At 43.9% G+C, this 19,298-nt stretch overlaps 1 protein-coding gene across 1 annotated transcript in view; it reads right to left on the bottom strand.

Annotated features, from left to right (window-relative positions):
* Positions 1-18,315, bottom strand: part of MAPRE2 (microtubule associated protein RP/EB family member 2) — a 94,266-nt gene extending 75,951 nt beyond the window's left edge. Inside the window, exon 1 of the mRNA XM_072328117.1 lies at positions 18,096-18,315. The gene's annotated coding sequence lies outside the window, so the exon portion shown is untranslated. The remainder of the gene's footprint in view (positions 1-18,095) is intronic.
* Positions 18,316-19,298: the final 983 nt, after the last annotated feature.

Raw genomic sequence — 19,298 nt, forward strand, 5'->3', positions numbered from 1 at the left:
AAGCTGGAGTTTCCCAGATGCAGATGTCATAGAGACCGCATTGGGTTCAAAGCTGCAGCCAGCTACAACGAACACCCACTTTTTGCAGCAGCCCACCTGCCCTCCTTCCATCAGTAAACTTCTCTGCCTTCCTGCCCATGAACCTGAAGATGCAATAATCAATCATCTCCCAACTTAAAAGGGAATAGCAGTGCTCAAATAGCATGATTTTGATTAAAGTTAAGCACTTTTTTTTTGAAGGGGGGGCCACAACAAGCAATGCCAAGCAAGTGCATCAAGCAGTAGGTGGCAGACTTAATAGGAAGAATACAGTGTGTCATCCTTTGTACTTAGCAGCAGGCTGCCACATCATACTTAGCTCTGTTTTGGTCTAAAAAAGGTTTTCCTCTACTTCTTTTTGAGAAATCTATCTTATTTCAATTATTGGAGACACGTTTTATGTTAAAACTTTACTTCAGCACACAGTTACACTCTAAACAGCTGACTGCATTTTGCTATTGATGCACTTCTGTGTGCACCAAATATGCTTCTTGATTTCATTTCTGGTAGAGTTTATACCACGTTCCTGGTTTAAGAATGGCTGGAGTTAACCAGTTTTATGCATTATTTCATACACTAGAATCACAGCACACTAAAATAAAGTCCAGGGAAAATCATTCAGTTATACATTTAGAGGTAAAACAAAACAAAACACTGTGCCTAAGTTCTGATCTGAGGTGTATTGTCCAAAGTTCTTATAAATAACAAAAACCGAAGTTAGGCATGAGGAGACTTCATGACATGATATGTTGAAATGCCCAGGATGATGTTATATTAGAGAGTATTAGAGAGTATTTAGGGCAACGAGGCTCATGAAGGGCTTGGAGAATCAGCCCTACGAGGAGAGGCTAAGGAAGCTGGGGCTGTTTAGTCTGAGGAAGAGGAGGCTGAGGGGAGACCTTATTGCCGTCTTCCAGTACCTGAAAGGTGCTTACAGTGAGAGTGGGGCAGGTCTCTTCTCACTAGTGACAAGTGACAGGACGAGGGGAAATGGCCTCAAGTTGCACCAGGGCAAGTTCAGGTTGGATATTAGAAAGAACTTCTTTACAGAAAGGGTGGTTAGGTACTGGAATGGGCTCCCCAGGGAGGTGGTTGAATCGCCATCCCTAGATGTGTTTAAGAGCCATTTGGATGTGGTACTCAGGGATATGATTTAGCAGAGGTTTTTTAGAGATGGGGTACTGGTTAGGCTGCGGTTGGACTTGATGATCTTCAAGGTCTTTTCCAACCTGGGTAATTCTATGATTCTATGATTCAGTGCTAACCAGGTAGGTAGGTGTCCCCATAAGGAGGGATAAAACTCCTAATAATCACCTGTTCCAGAACACCACCCTGCTGCTGGCATGTCCATCTGACAGAACAGCAACCTCTGTTGAGATGAGGAATTCAGTGTCTTTCTTTAAAAAGTAAAAACAATCTCCACAACAGCATAGGATTTGCTACCTGCATCTATTTTATCACAGGAAAGAGCTCGGCATGGCCTGGAAAGCAAATACATGAATGTTTGTCCCTGAGAGAAAAACAACCCTGTTGGACAGTACAGTTGGGTGCCAGCCAGCTGGAAAAACAAAACAAAACTGGGGGTTTTGAGGGCTGGGTTTGCAGATCCAGAGCAGCGATTGTTCACCTATAATCAAATCCTTGCGAAAGCAGCATACCTGAGTCCTGGGCAACCACTAACCAGAGGCAGACCAGCTGGAGCCCAGCCCACTACACCCAGGTGGTATAGGGGCTGGAGCATGAGGCTGAGGGACCTGGGCTTCCCCAGCCTGATGGAGAGAAGGCTCAGGGTATGGGGCAATGTCCCATTGCAGCCCACAGCTACCTGGGGGAGGGCATAAAGAAGATGGGGCCGGGCCCTTCTCAAAGATATGCAGTGGCAGTGCAAGAGTCAACAGGCAAGTTTCAACACAGCAAATCCTGATTACATGTTAGGAAAAGTGTTCTTAGCATGAGGGTGGTTGAATATTGAGTTCAGTGAAGCTGTGATGTCTGTTCTTTGAGACATGCAGAGCTCAACCTGTCCCTGAGCAAACTAATCTATTGGGATTGGGTCCAACAGGGGTCGGACCAGACAACCTCCAGAGGCCTCTTTCAACTTGCATCATTCTTTATTTCTGTATGAAAGTACCACAACTGCAGGCTGCTCATGGCCTGCATAGCTCACTAAGGAAGCAGAGCCCTAACTGGGGTGATAGACTGACACATGCCTCTGTCCTTTTAAAAGCTTTGGTGTCCTTCTCTGCCTCAAGTTCCTCAACATCAAAAAAATGACAGGTCTAACTCAATAATGTAAAGATAGATTCCAGTATCTGTAGAGATGGAAAAGACAGAGAAAAATCTTGTATCTAAATTTTTGTTTCACTCCTTAAAAGTCTGAATATGTAATGCGGAAGCATAGTTACAATACATAGTGCACAATGCACTTGTATTTAAGATACCAATCTGAAAACAAATCTTTGCTCTCCATAGCACTGGTCAAACAGCTAAAGTATTCTTGGACTCCTCTCATGTGAGTGGAATGGTTTGCTTGCAGTAAATTGCAGACGTACACACCTGTGAAGGCAGCCAGGCCACAGTTTGTGAAATTCTCCCTGTGAATCACTGATTAGATAAGGTACATAAGAACCATTTTTCCATAGATATGCAATGGGACTGGTGTCCCTGAGCGCCAAACTGTGCTCGAAGGACTGTGCTCACAGCCAGGTGGCCACAAAACTCCTTAGAGACTCATGTTTTAAGCCTTCTCCAAGCTGCTCACAGACAGATCCTCCCCAGTTTCTAGTGATTTGAGTCAGTTCTCCATCCTCATCTACAATGCAGAAGTCTGGTGCACCATCACTTCCTACCCTTCCAGAAATACTGTCAATGAAAGCAGTCACTGAATGAAGTGAGCAGCCCAAGTAACATGATCTGCACATGCTGATAGGACTGGACCCCTTGGGAAGAAGGCGGAGAAACCCTATTTGGTACCTAATCTACACATTGCAATGGTGAGTGCTGAGCTAAAATACATGGAAAATTGAGGGCACTTGCATTACAATAATGTCACTGTACAAGTAACTAGTATAGATGAAATTATAAGACCGGTACATTTGACCCAGGAAGCACAAATCATGGTGACAGCTTGTGACCTCATTTAGTTATTCTATGATATTACACATAGTTAAAGCAAGTCACATGGAAGGGGGCTCACAAGGCTGGGTGCCAGGCTTCAGCCTTTCAAATTAGCAATGCTTTGTTTTTAAAAAGGCAGTTTGTATTTAAGTTTCAAATCAGAAGTTTCTGGGCTGCACTTGTGAGCTGTACTATTTCCTCTTAGAGGCTACCGTACAAAACTCACAGGATTTTTTTATTCTTCTTTATTTGTCCTGCTGACAAGTGCCACAGATCGAAGTGGACTGGCACATTAACTTGAAGACGTGCATCATTTCTGCTCATTAGATAAACTCTGACTAGGAAATTTCCAAGTTGTTCTACCATATCAGATTGAATTTGAACTTCCATGGTATTTTGGCTCTGGAAAGTCTTTTCCTTCAGCACACTGCATACAAGTATTGGTCGGGAGGAGCACTAAACTCCTGTTAGTAGCATACACAGTGTAAGTGTGGATACTTCTCATACTGCCTTTCCCAGTCACTCACTGTTTTCTGTTTGCTTTCCAAGCTGAGCAAGAAAAGCCACCACATAACTGGAGAAATGGATACTTTGGATGGATTCACCACTTATATACCCACTATTTCTTTTATAGCTGACAGAACCTCCACAGTGGCTGAATTTTCACACCTAGAAGGTGAAATCTTTTCTCTTGGATGGAAAAGCAAAACACTGGCAGCTGTTCCTCATCACTCCTGTTGTGTGGAAAACTTTATGATAAAGATTATGAATCCATCTGACTCAATCTTACTGGGAAATCCACCTCTCTCTCAGCATGGTTTTCAGTAGTGCTGTCCTGGTCTCAACTATCATTTGGAGGCTGCAGCAGGCTGCACTTGAGCTTGAATACACGAGATCAGGCAAGGTCATTTCTGGTGAGACGTTCAGTGGGACAAATTCTAATTCACCCAGATATTTTGTTCACATACAGACAGCTGGGAGTCTTTACAACACTCTCAAATGACAGGGTTTGGCAGCTTACCAAACAAGCTAAATGCCTTTTGCCTGTCAAGAGCACAAGCACATCACTTTACTTCAGCGTAACTCTGCTCTCCCTCAACGCAATGTGTCAGCTTAGACAAACTGCTGTATCCTAAAGAAGACTGCCAGGATTCAGCTTGCCTGCTCTTTTTTGATGATAAATTGATGTTGAACTTCCAGAATACGAAAATGACCGTGATAATATATTTTGACATATAAGATATGCAAAGAATAACACAGCTGAAGCTGTCTCAACTTTGTTGGATTGATGCTTTGTTATACTTGGAACCCAAATACTTTTATTCCCAGAAATACTTCTGCTTTCCTTAGAGCAGATGCTTACAACCTCTCCTTGCTGAGGTGTTGTGATCTCTTTCCTACTGTTCTACAGCAGAAAATAGAACATGAGTGAGAACCCATAAATTCAGAATCACCATTTGCTGCCCTTTCTCCCTCCCAGAAGATTTGTTGATTTGCAGGATGATGGAAGTTTCATTGCTTTCCTCCAGTGTAATTTTGCAGTGGGACACTGACAGACACTGACACCACCCCGAGACCAACCTCTACACCTGGGATTATGAGACGGGGAGAAATACACCATGCCGTTCTATCTCAGATATTGCTCCCAGTGAACCTTTTCCTGCAGATTCAGGTTTTAGAAGTCAAATGCAAATAGATAACACAAAAAAACAACCCATAGATAGTCTATACTGCACAGAGGGAAACATACAGGAATAACAGCCCCTGCACCACTGTCTTGGAGGATTTAAATGGATGCATTTAGGCTGCTGCATAACCTATACATTTATCTTATAGTGCATTACTAAATTCAATAAAACTTCAATAGGATCATCATGCAGAGCAAGGCGATACTCTGAATTTTTCACACTAATGCATGGAGAACAAAGTGGCAACAACTCCTCAGTGCCACATTGTTTTAATGGACAGACACTGTACCAGTAGCTACGCGTTCCTTTCAAAGCAAGACAAAAGACATCACTGCCAATGGTCAGACAAACAGTTCTTGTTGGCCCACAGCTACATAATAAGGTCCCTGTCATTTGACAAGCCCATCATAGCACTTCTCTATCTGGTTTTCTAACATGATCATGTGTTGCAGTCCCTGCATCCCAATGGATGACTACTGCTGCAGCAGACAATGCAGCACCCTAAAAACATAAGTATAGCACTAATCACATCCCTTCCCCGATGCGGCCATCAAGCATTTAGCACACTTCACAAAAGCTATTTCAGGTCAATAACATCTGACTGGGTCACTGGCCGTTACATCTCTTTCTCAGCTTGCTATTTTACATGCAGACATAAATAAAACCTCTTATGATCTTGGCTATTGAAGGAGAATTTTCACTGCCTCTGCTACAATACACAGAGAAGCTGAACTTCAAGCTCCTGCCTCGTAATGGGAGATGTCAATCATTGGCATGATTGTCAGGTAGATAAACAGATAGCAAAATTTCAAGTCCATAAGAGGCAGCATCTTGTTTAACCTTAGCAGCTTGGTTTGACTTGAATTAACCCTGGGCAGTAGAGGTCAGCTGACACTTTCACCTCACAGCACCCTGAGAAAAAAATACTACTAAGGATATCCAGTTATCTTGGGAAAACTGCAATAATTTTAGGATATGTAAAACCTCTCTGATTTCAGGTTCCTAAAACGCAAACAAACCAAGAGAATCAGGAGAATCCATAGAGCTTTGCTGGTTCTTAAGGTAATGAAGCACCCAGCTAAGCAGGGCCAGGGTCACACCTCCCTCAGCCCAATGCTCTCCTGCAGCCACATATGGACCAAGATGGGAGAACCCAGAGAAGAAATTAATTTTAGCAACTATCAAGATACAATAAAGTTTTATGTTTGAAACTTCTGATAGCAAAACTATTTAAATATGTCGGGACTAAAAAGATACTTGTGGAGTCATCCAGCTGCCAGTGCCATTCTTCACTGCAGGGGAGTTGGACCAGATGACCTTTAAAGGCCCCTTTCAACTCAAACGATTCTAGGATTCACACACCACATCAAATGAAATAAGTTATTGAAAGATTTTCATGGTCCTTCTGCCTCTTAATCACACAGTTTACTATCAAGAAATCATCTCTGTGGACTTTCTGCACGTAATGCTAACATGGCTCCAAAAATAAAAAATATCAGGAGAGGAAGATGGCATCCTTAGGTCTGCAGTTTGGCTACTTGAAAGTAGTCTACTGAAATTACCTAAATTTGGTCAAATACAGAAAGTAATCTGTGATAAGAGAATCAGTGTCCTTTACTCATTCATGCTGAATGAGTACTGAACGTGTCAGTATCATAAATACATGGGCCAAGCACTTTATTCCAAGAATATCACTCTTCAAGTAACAGAAAGACAAGACAGTTTAATCCCATCTTAGAGAGATGACCAAATTCACAGACTCATGTTAAGCATTGTATTGATATCCCAAATAACTCTCCGTTACTCACTTGGAAAAGCTCAGACTTTCTCCCTGACTCAGAAAATCCATCTGAAAGAATCCAAGAGCAGAAACATCTACCATTCTCTGCTGGCATTGAAAGTATCAGGCTGGATATTTGGAAAAACACTTCTCAGAAAGAGTGGTGTGGCATTGGAACAGGCTGCCCAGGGAGCCGGTGAAGTCACCATCCCTGGGGGTGTTCAGGGTTAATGGGCATGGTGGAGATGGGCTGATAATTGAACTGGATGGTCTCAGATGTCTTTTTCAACTTTAGTGATTCTATTTTATGATTCTATTTTCCTCTTCCCCCCCCCTCCCATTCACTGTATTAACAAAACAGAAAGAAACAGCAAGTATTTTTGAACAGTTGGTTAATATACTGGCTTGCAAAAAACTTAAATGCAACACACTTCTTAAAAATATCTATGAAGAATCCAACCACAGCATGTCAAGATATTGGAAGAATGGCATTGGATAAGGCCAAGGGACTCCTCTGTAGGATGTTGCTCTGCTGTTCAACAAGCCTCCTCCCACCACAACCAGTTTTGTCACATATCAGTAAAAACACATTGTAAAAAGTGGAAGTAACCACATGGCTCAAGCACCCTACAAGTTCAATATTGACACTACCAGCTCCAAAGCAAAACCACACCATTATCATGGTGGAAAACGCATCTCCTCAAGCTCAGGATGCATTTGCTTTCTCATGTCCACTAAGCACACGCAGTCAAAATGCTCTGACAGCATCTCTAACTTGCATCATACCATTTTGGCTGTCAGTCAGCTTTTCTTGCCAGATACAGTCTTCACAGTTTTGCTTACAGCTTGGGGAAACAAACAAAACAACAAAAACAAAACAAACAAACAAAAAAGAGAACCCATCAACAGCAGCAGCTCTGCGCAAACCAGGACTTTGGTTATTTTTGTGGCACTTGGTGGTAAAACTTAGTGTTTGACAGAGAAACTTGTAGACTAGGGATTCTCGAATACTTCCCATGTTTGGGGAGGAATGACTGAAAACAAAATAAAATCCAGCATCGTTCCTTCTAAATTGAAAGGTCACAAAAGAAAATCTGGATGGCTACAAGTGAATTGACTGGAGGAAAAAGTTAACTGTTCAGATACACGTCTCTGGTTGCTTATTCTGTTTTTTGAGAAGTCCAGGCTTTCTTCCATTTTGCCAAAGGAATGATAGGAGCTCCAAAAGAAAGCCTTTCCAAGGTTCAGTCCCTTCTTCCTAGCTCCTTACAATTACAGTTTACCAACCTTAAGCTCAGAGCTAGGAAACCAGTGCAAGAGAGGTAATTTTATGCTGACCATTACCTTTGATATGTCCCAGCTGCACCCTCTCTATGTTGCTGTGATCATTTCTGAGTACTTCAGTAGATGATTACAAATGTTTGCACCCAGGCGTCTTATTAACAAATACAGATGTATCTAGACAAGCATCGTACCAGCAAAAGCACCTATGTTGAACAGCAACAAGTCTTCATAGCACATATTTTCAATTCAGGACATTCACAGTAACTCAAGAGACCTCTGCTGAACAGGATGGTTTCTAAGCATTTACGTGCAGGTGTATAAAAGGAAACTGTGATACAATTCAAGCCAGAATTATGACAGGATTCTTGGGTGTATCAAAGAGTTCTGACTAAGCCACAGTAATTATGCAATTAAGCATAGCATATCTTTTATTTGTACATTTGAGAAGTTAATGTTGGGGTGGCTAACAAACAGCAGCCCCAAAACAAAAACCACAATAAACTCAATGTTGCAAACAGGTGACACAAATTAGTCCTCAAAGCCATAATTCTTAAAGACCAGATCACTCTACAGCAAATACTAACCTCCCCAAAGTCCACAAAATTTGGGGACATTTAAGGTTGTTTTTCTTTTCCCCCCACTTAGCACTACAGGAATGCAAAACTATGGAGAACAAAACTCCAATTACACATGGCACAGAAAATACAGGCCTTTGAAATTACAGTAGTACTCAGGTCTCTGCCTCAGAGCTATTATGCACAAAAAGGAACTTAGCTAGTAAAGCAGACTCTGTGACTTACCTTACTTTGCTGTTTCAAAGAGGTATTTGGAGGACCATCCCCACTACGTGAGTCTTTATGAGGCCTTGACATATTAACAATTGAAAAGAACAGCAAATAAACAAACAAACCTGCTAAATAAAACTGACAGTTGTCAGAGACTGGTAAACAAAAAAAGAGCTCCCCTAGAAACCTTCTCCTTATAAACCTCACCATGGGTGTAGCTAAATGTCTGGCTCCACCCTTCATCCCACCCAGAAACTCAGCCTGTAATAAAGTTTGAAGCAAGATGATTGTGTTGTCAACTTCTTGTGTGCTCTGTTTACTAGTGGGGAAAAAAAAATAAAAGTAGGTAGCCAGCTGACAGCTTTACAGGATAATGGTAAAATGTAGATAAACAAAATTAACATTGTCCTAATATTTGCATTTTCTGCCATATGGTCTAGAAAAGTTAAGTGGGGGAGCTCGCTTGGTTGCTTGCCTTTTAGAAGCACTGCTGTAGCAAAGTGAGTGAAGCCTTTAGTATTAATTTGTATTGGAGAAGTTGCAGGAATCTCTACTTAACACCTCCATAACATACCAAGAGCCTCCCCCACCAGTGTAAGGCTCCTGTCTTCACCTCTGACATCGTGAAGGTGGTGCAAGATTAAAAACCTTTGCAAATCTCATTAAAACATGCCTTGGATGCACTGGGACCACAACTCCTAAAAACTGGATTCTGTTCCTTTGTCTTCCAACTATTCTAAGATTTAGATTAGACATAAGGAACAACTTTTTCTCTCAGAAAGTGGTCAAGCACTGGAATGGCTGCCCAGGGAGGTGTGAAGTTGTCATCCCTGGCAGTGTTCAAGAGGCATCTGGATGAGGAGCTACGAGATATGATTTAGTGGGTAGTAATGGTGATGGGAGGACAGTTGGACTAGATGATCTTGTAGGCCCTTTACAACCTTGTGATTCTATGATCCAATGATTTTACAATTCTAATTTTTACAGAAAACAACAACAAAACTTTCCTCGGAGTTTAATTCATGAGAGTGAAGAGATGCACTAGGATGTTACAGCCTTAGTGGTTATATATGGGGCTTTGGTATGCAGCATAAACAGATCAAGAGGTATATATATTCCTGTTTCTTATTTTGAGCACTCCCAATTCATCTTTTTTTTTCCTTCTTAAAACTGCAGGTATAAGGAACTATAAATTCACAGTGGTTAGGCTCTTCTTCCGTGAATAATTGAGGTTATCCTGGCACTCCTGCAGGAGATTGGGTGTGAAATTGGAGTTCTTGAGTTGCTTGGCAGGAGCCCAACTATGCTTCTATTATCTGAGTTTGCCGTCAAGGGAGTGATTAGGAGATTATGTTCTTGTTAACAAGATCTGTGCGAGTAATGGCTATTATGCCCAACATTTCCTGTATTTAAGTTGAAGTGATTGCCCCATCTTGATATGGAGAGGTATTTTCCTGAATCATCATCACAGAGTGGTTTAGGGTGGAATGGAACTTAAAGCTCATCCAGTCTCAACCCCTGTCATGGGCAGGGCTGCCTCCCACCAGATTAGACTGCTCACTGCTTCATCCAACCTGGCCTTGAATGCCTCCAGGGATGGGAATCGAGATTTCATTGCTTGGGCCAAGTCTTAACTTCAACAAGTATTAAAAAACATACATTCCTTCTCATAAAACCAGTCCACTTCTGTCAGAAAACGCTAATTGGCCATTAGAATACATGTATCCATATGGAACTTTTGCTATAACATTAAAATATAAGCTTAATATTGCCTGTGTTCCTCTTCCAGTCCTCACAATGTGTCAGATGGAGGAAAAAAAAAACAATCTAAAGATTTTCTTAATAAGCTACAGCTTTTACTTTAAACCTCTGCAAGCAAGAGAAAGCATCTTTTGCTTTAAACTCCATAATTAAAGGACAGATTCCTATGTCTCTTTCTGTGGCTGAAAGAATGTAGTCTCACGTCATACCATACGTGAATACCAAAATTCTGCAGTGTTCTCCACGGTCAATAATAACATTTCATTTTTAAAGAAAGTCTGATGAAAAAAAGATATCGTCTTGGTGAGTTCACAAATTAAGCATAGCATGCAAGAGCAAAGGAAACAGTTCTATCTAAATATCATGTTGGAAGAAATATAATAGATTACATTTGCTTTCCAGCTACTCTGAGCTCCCATAGCAGGCTTCCCTCTCCACCCACTTCAGCAATGATGACAAAACAGATTAGCCCTGACACCCATGGTTGAATTCTCCCTTATTTTGTGAATTCTCCCTTATTTTGGGCTGATGTTCTCAAGGACAGTGGGGAACCCAGAGGTGTGGGTGAAGGATGGAGGAACATCACTAGAGATGTGCAAAATCAGGAGACAAGCACTCCTGTGCTCTGTGCAGAGAACTTTGTACCTACGCTAGGACTTGGATCCAGCTTCTGTTAGAAATACTGGATGGTGAGATAACAGAGAGGCTTTAATTTTTACAAGTACTGCTGTTTTGGCTGCTAGTAACTATTCTCTAATACTAAAACATGAAATGGTAAAGCGATATGGCCTGAGCTGTAGCAGCTAGCAACTAAAACCAAGAGAGAAATCATTTGTGCTTCAGGTTCTAATAAACCTTGCACATGAAAATAATAATAATAATGTGATTTTCTGAGTATTGGCAATGCCTCTTCCAACTACAAGAGCACACCTGCACTGCCTGCTAGAACTACTTTATTAATTTTCTAAAGGCAAACAAAACATTCTGCAGCTGTACAAGCAGTCACACTTGTTGTTGTTACAGCCATGAGAAATTGCTAAAGCTCAGCTGTCCAGATCATATTCTAGCAGCCCAAACTGGAAGAGATAAATGCAAACAAGCAAGTAGCTGTCCAGTGGGTTGGCACTTAATGGGAGCTCACCTCAGCAATATCCACCTCCATTGATGCCATCTGGCTTTTACCAGCAACTATCGTGCAAAGGCAAAACTTAAAAACACATCTGCTTTTCAGAGCAAGGGTAATTACAAGCGCTCCCCCAAATGTGCATTGGAGCAAGTTGTAAGTAGCACCCCACAGTAGTAGCGCGCAAACTAGAGATGAAAAAAGGAGGTTGCCCATTGCCCCAACAAAGTCAGAGACAGGGAGGGGAAAAACAAGCTGGCAGAATTGCTGATAGGAGGAAGTGGTGCAGTCAGGATGCAGTTAGGAGGAAGAGAAACAGATAAAGAATGTGAAAACATACTCAGGAGGGATTCTGTGAGAAAGAAGTGCAATGCATGAAAAGGCAGCACTGAATGAGAGCAGGGCTCCTCCCAGGCACAAAAAAGAGTATTAAATGCAGAAAGAGCTGAAAGCTCAGACCATTTTTGTTTGTTTGAATCTGGAGTTATTTAATCTATACTTCAAAAAATTTCCAAGAGACGGCAAACTAAGAGCTGCTGTTCAGAACTTCAGCAAATGCAGCTTTCCTCTGACATTCCCCAGACTGTTTCCAGCAGCACGTTTTAACTTTTGCTTCGTACAGAATGTATACTCCTAATAAGGTTCCTGTGGCTTGCTGAGGAGGCACAAAGATCTTCACAAACAGCTGTCAACGTGTACTCTCCTGTATCTCTAACTTCCCATCTTGTTTGCAAGCATTTCTCATGATGATGATTGACACCAAAGCACATGAGGCTGTTAAGGGATTAATGGAGTTGAAAGAAGTGGAAGGGAAGTGCCTATAAAAAGTTATTGCAACTATTAATGGCTGAGAACTTAATTCATGAGAAGATAAAGTTTGTGATAATCAACAAACAGCTTTAAGGTTTAACCCGCATACATTGCATGCTACGTTTATGTCAGAGTTTTTAAACTCATTTGGAAACAATTTGTATTGGTCCTATCTGTACAGCAGATATGCAAAGTAACACATTGAAGCGGAACAGAAGTTTCATGAGTGGGTCATCCCACCCGCACCAGGAAAACCTACCGTGTGTCATGCTGTGTGGAGCACCGAATGCCAAGGCAAGTGCTTGCTCAGTTGGTACAGTGCAGTAGCTGGGAGTTGAAACAGCAGTCCTAAAGAAGTATGAGTTACCCACTGCTTCTCTGACTAGTTTAATTACAAACATAAGTCACCTGTTTTCCTTGAGTGTATATGCTTCTATTGATATTAACCAGATGCTATCTGCCAACGAGCTGTTTCTAATGCTAGAAACTATAGCAATTAATATTTGTAGGTGTTTGGAAATGTATTTATCTGTCCACCAAAATCCAAAAGACCTAAATACTGCCTAACAACACTTGCATTTGTAGGTACTCCTGCAAGATAATGTATTTAGCACCTTAGGCCTGAAAAAATCTGGAACCTGATGGAAATCAGATAGGATCCTTACTACAAGAAATACATTGAGGTGCTGGAGCACGTCCAGAGAAAGGCAGTGAAGCTGTGAAGAGGCTGAAGCTCAAGTATAAAGGGGAATGGCTGTGGGAAATAAGATTGTTCAGTTTGGAGAAGAGAAGGCCCAGGGAGACCTTATTGCTCTCTGCAACAACCTGAAAGGAGGTTGTAGTGAAGTGGAGTTCAGCCTCTTCTCCTAGGTGGAAAAGAGATCACATGAGAGCTAAAGGCTTTAACTCACAGCAGGGGAAGTTCAGGCTGGATATTAGGAAAAATTTACTCTCAGAAATAGTGGTGAGGTATTGGAACAGCCTCCCAAGGGAGGTGTTCAAGAACTGTGTGGATGCGGCACTGAGAGACATGGTTATAGGGCACTGTGGGAATGGGTTGACAGTTGGACTAGGTGATCTCAGAAGTCTTCTCTAACCATGGAATCAAGAAAAGCTTTCTCTTATCTCTTCTGTTTTGCCTCTTAGCCTGGGTCTTTTCCTCTGGCTTGCAAATGTTCTTGAATTTGGATTGCTGAGCTCTGCAAGGGATGCTGCATTCCAAGAAGAGATGAGTCATGAGATCCAAGGTTAGTTCCAAGTGCCACATTGCAATGAAAATTCAAGAACAAGTTTATTCATAGCATTTCTATTCAGTCTGAATATGACAAAGCCAAACTAAACATATTGTTTTCCTTTGATAAAACTGTCTGAAGAGACTGTTACTAATCTATATTCAACCCAGTGTTAACTGGGACATAAAATGGTTAACTGATCAAAGCATATTTGAATAAAATTCCTCAAAAAGGAGTAGCCTGAGAAGATATTTGTGTATTTCTCTTCAGAAGTTGCACAACCAAAGTCTGTGATGAAATCAGAGGCAGCTTCTTCTCTGCCAACTTTAACAAGTCTATCAAACGTACAAAAAGATTAACTAGATTAGAACAATTTCACTGCCTGAAGATTATCTCTAATAAACCTGCATCTTACATCTTCCTTTCCTTCCCACCTGTCAAATCTAGGATTCGTATTTTCTAGCAACTTGTTATTTTTACTCTGTCTTTGTTAGGCATTGATAATTAGATCAACCTAAAAGCTTTCTATTCATGTGAATGGTAGGTTACTTAGCATTAGGACCTTATTAACTTTATCCCTTAATGAAAATTTACTCAGATTCTTTACTGAATATCTGAAAGTGTCTCAGTAAATACTTTTGACTTCTTCCTACAAGGTGGAAAAGTTACATAGTCAGCCATTTTCAGAGGGGATTTGGTTAAGGATTAGGCTCCTATAAAGCATTAGAACTATTCCTAAGCTTCAAACAGGACATGTTTCAAATGGAGTCATTCAAGGCTCAGTGGAATAAAGCTGGGGGAAAATGAATATTTTCAGCACAAGACTCAGAGAAGGTTCTGGACCTGAAGAGGTGCTCAGCTAGGATCACTGTCTTCATCACCCCTTCTCCATCATCCATCTTTACCTGACCAGTGTGGAACATCATCCCCTCTTTAGTTGCTGTCTTCAATGGCTGATCAAATCTGAGCACACTTGCCCCACCTAAAGCCCTGCTCTTGCTATGGGGACTGTCATACAGCAGGGCAGGCTTTCTTCAGACTTTTTAAAAACCCTTTCTGGACACAGCCAAGATAAAAATAGCCCAGGGCAGCCCTGCAGCTAGGCTGCTGATGCTGGCAGTGCTCCCAGAACTACCCTTAATCCTGTCCATCCCACAACTGTGTGCTGGGGATGTGGTTCATGCATTTGATGACAAATGCAATGTGAAGCAGCTCCAAGATCCAGCTGCATCTCCAGCTAATATGATAAACGCTTATCCTGACCGCCTTCTTGGACCATTCTTGTTTTCTGTATCCTTTACCTGCGGTTCAAGTTCTGCCTTCTACTTTCCTCATCCTTTATCCTGCTTCCATGCCCCTTTCCCTCACTTGGCTTCTCCAAATGCAGATTAGTCGGTGCTTTTCCTTACCATCCATGAAGCCTTTTCAGTCCGTTTGTAAGAAGAGGTTTTCCCCACCTACCCTCCCAAGACTGCCAAGCATCCCAGTTTCCCTTACTCTCCTTAGACTGCACAGTATTCTCAGAGCCTGACAGCAGGAATGGTGCAGACGCACCTCGTGGCAGTGACACAAAAGCTGTGCACTGATTGCACAGATCAAGCCACCTTTTCAGCAGTGAGAAATGCAGCCCTACTGAAGCTGCAAGGAATTCATGTGGGCAGTTGGAGCTATCCTGAACTTAGTGCTTTGCTAAGCAAAAACACTGACTTTTGTATACACGTATACTATGCATATATAAAATAATATATAGAAAAGTGCTGAAAGATTCAAGATCTCATTGAAGCCTCAGCCAACACCAAGACATGTGTCATCATGCAGTGGATGGACTCTGGGCCACCAGTGACTCAGAGCAGCGCTATTGACACTCTCACCACTGGCACTTTCTGCACCATCTGCATTTTCGCTTCCCATGCCTCACACAAACACCGGCCCAGCCCAGCTCTGTGAGCCACAGCTTACAGTTTTTGACACGATATTGTATCACTCTCCAGAGGTGCCTGAGGGAAAAATTCCACTCACCTAATTGTGTTAGTCTGAAGCTTCTCCCTCTTCTGGGATTAAGCTTGTTTTCAAAACACTTAACCATATTAAAAACTTTCAATGTTGCAAAAGAAAAAGGGACAGGATAATGGTTATTTAAAGCTACATTTTAGGGATGTGTTTCAGCAACATATACAGCAACTCCCCCCCCCAAAGTTTACTGAGGATGAATTTTTGTGATTATCCATTTAGGTGTATGTACATGTGAGGCACTGTTTCTTCAAGTAACTGCTCCTCCGAATATGTCATTAGCATTTAGAGGAATGGTAAAAAAAATAATGCCAAAATATCTGAGCAAGGTTTTACACTAGCCAGAAGAGACAATGCTAAATAGCTTAGAATACTTGAGCATGTAAGAGCTGAAAGAAAAAGGAACATGATTTGAGATTCTGACTGTCAATGAGAGGATCTAGATACGGAACATCAGACAACTGAAGTTAACTGGGACAAGGCAATATGTATCAAATTCAAAGAGCTGAAATATCTGCCCAAGCTCCCCTGCTGCCAGACAGATTTGTCACCGTGGTTGTTTCCAATACGCCTTAGAGAACCAAGAATAAAACCTCTGTGTCCTTAACATAGCATGGCTTGGGCTGAAAGGGACCTCAAAAACTCCACCCCCACACCATGGGCAGGGCTATCACCCAGCAGCTCAGCCGCCTGAGGCCCCATCCATCAACCTGGCCTTGAGCGCCTGCAGGGATGAGGCACCACAACTCCTCTAGGCAGCTGTGTCAGTGCCATCACCCTCAGAATAAAGAATTTCCTCCTAATATCTAATCTAATTCTCCTCCCTTTTAGTTTAGAAACACTCCCCTTGTCTTGTCGCTACCGTAATATCTAATCTAATTCTCCTCCCTTTTAGTTTAGAAACACTCCCCTTGTCTTGTCGCTACCGGTCCGTGTGAAAATTGATCCTCCTCTTGCATATAAGATCCCTTCAAGTACTGGAAGGCTTCAATGAGGTCTTCCCAGAACCTTTTCTAAGAACGAGCCCAGTTCTCTCAGCCTCCAGGTATCCTTCTGCATCCCCTGTTCCTGCTGCCCTTGTGGACAGGCTCTGAGGAGCAAAAACTATAGCACGGGCACCTCTGTTTTCCTTGGGGAAGCAGACACTACAGGAAGGCTTAACCTTGAGGAACAGGCACGTGGTAAGGGTCAATTGCCAAAAACTTCAAATAAGCATAAAATACTCCAAATTATTAAACCTCACAAGGACACACCAGAAGTTCCTTGGGAAGTTGGCCAGCATGTGCCAGCCCAGCACATCACACCCCATGCAGGGATGTCATTGAAAAATACCCAGATTTTTTCTGTCTTTGAAACATATCCAAAGGGTGTAGGTATCTCAGAAACAGGCATGAGGCTAATGGGATGCAAACTGCCCCACCTGCTGCTGTCCTAACAAGCTGATCCTTCCCTCCTTGTAACACTGAAGAATATATGGGGTCCCGTACGCTTGACTTGAGGCTGACTGGGAGAAACCCGCACTTGCCCTCAGGACAAGTCAGATTCATCAACTATTTGTCACTTCTGAAGCCCAAGGTTGTATTTCAATGGAGGACGGTCAGCCAGCTTTCCCTGCTAGGGCAGCACAAAGTACACGTACACCAGGGACTTGGAGAGTGCTTGGACTGTGAGCTGGGCATCCTGATGTGACAGCGTGTACAGCTGCAGAATGAGAAATACCTCAGGACGCCCTTGAGATGTTTCTTCCAAATACTCAACACTTCACGGAAGCAATCCGAACCCTGGCTGAGAGATTCACCCTGCAGCAGTGATGCTGCACAAGTTTTTAAAGCAGCTCATTGCACCTTTCAAGACAGTATATTTTAATAGAGCGAGTGCATCACGCAACCCTTACGCCGTATTTCAAACAGAGCACCGCACTGTTCTGCCGCTCCGCTCGGGAGATGACATCTCTGTCGGCGTTTATCTTCGTGCAAAGCACGGAGAAAATTGCTGCGATATTTCTTGTTTGGAAGTTCCCACCTCCTTCCCCGCAGCAGGTCTCTCACTATTGGAAGTCAGAAGCTTACCAACCATCGGCCTCATCCCATCCGCTACCCAGTTTGGGGGCAGAGAGAAAGCTAAAATCCCTCTGGGAAGCCAGGGAAGTACAGATAGGACCGTAACAGACCACAGCGGGCTGTTACAGGCAGATGCCGTTTAACACGGGAAACCGAGCGATGCGCTGATGTTTGCCCCGGACGCTCCCCTCCACGAAGTACTTTCGGGCCGACGGTGACGGCGATCCCCGCACGCAGCCCCCGCCGCGCTCCCTGCCCCGGCCGGCCCCACCGCGGAGCCGAGCGGTCCCGTTATCCCGGGCCGGGCCGGGCCGCGCACAAAGCCGCCCCCGCCCGGCTCCGCTCGGCCTCCCCCGGTGCCAGCGTGGCACGACGCGGCCCGGCGCTCGGGCAGGGCTGGGCTCACCTGCTCGGCTCCGCGCTGCCGCCGCCGCCGCCGCTTTTCCTTTCTCCCGCCCGCCCGCTGACAGCTCGGCTTTGTCCGCCCGCCCCGCTCCGCTCCGCCCCGCTCGGGAGACGTCGCGTGATCCGCGCGGGCGCTGCTCCCGACGGCGCGGTTCGGTTCGGTTCGGCGCGGCTGTCCTCCCGGTGCCCACGTACGCACGCTGTGTTTGATTCCCCACCTGCTCTCCCACACTCGGCAGCCCGGGCCCCGCCTCAGTCCCGAGCCGCAGATGGGCTGTTGTTCCAAGCCCTGCCCACGTGGAGCCCCGTGTTTGTGTTTTCCAGCTCTGTCATGCGGCCGTGAGCGCCGGGGGAGGAGGGCCGTGTGGGATGCTCTTCCTATTTCGTGTGGTAACCGTAAACCGCGGCTTGGAAGAAAGGAAACGGCGCGGATCGCTCCCTCCCTGTTAGTGCAACCCGATCGTTCCCGCTGGGAGTTAAGTCGGGACAGGCTCGGGTGAAGAAAAAAGACTAAATACGGTGTGGGAGGGGACGAGGAAAGCTCAAAAGCTGTGACATAAATAGGCTGGATTTGCTGCAGCCCCTTGCTCTTGACGGGGAAAGCAGCATGTCTGCTCCAGGAGGATGTGGCTCCCTCCTGGGCAGCTCTGTGTGGGTCCCAGATTACCCCCCGGTGTTTTTGGGATCTCTGCTGTGTGCATTGTGGGATCGTATGTCCTTGGGGATGCATGGATCCCAAGCAGACCTGGCACAGCCCTGCTCTCCCTCTGAACCTAGGGAAAGGACAGCCCAGCAATGGGTATGGAGAACCCAAGGCACTCCAGGCCTTCCTGCTGCTTGAGTGTAAGCCAAGGCCCAGAGGACCAGAGCCCCCTGCTCTGTGGGGTGCGGGCAGGGGCTCGAACCAGACTTATGGCCATCAGGTGGGCCCAGCAGAAAGGCAGTGATAGTGCCGTGCTGCCCTCACTGCCCCACACACAGATGGGATGATATTAAACAGGGCCCAGAGACCTAGTGTGCTCATGGACACCCCTACGTCTCACACACCAAAGGGGGAAAGTGTCCCAAATACAAGTACTCTCACTCAGCACAAAGTAGCTGAAACTCTGAAAACCTCCCATTCAGAGTCAGGATTTCCTGGTTTGTTGTTTGTTTGTTTGAGGTTTGTTTTTTTAATAGTGTTTGAGAACTGTCAAATTTCTTC

The sequence above is a fragment of the Excalfactoria chinensis genome, chromosome 2 (assembly GCF_039878825.1).
Source record: "Excalfactoria chinensis isolate bCotChi1 chromosome 2, bCotChi1.hap2, whole genome shotgun sequence".
Classification (NCBI taxonomy): Eukaryota; Metazoa; Chordata; class Aves; order Galliformes; family Phasianidae; genus Excalfactoria; species Excalfactoria chinensis.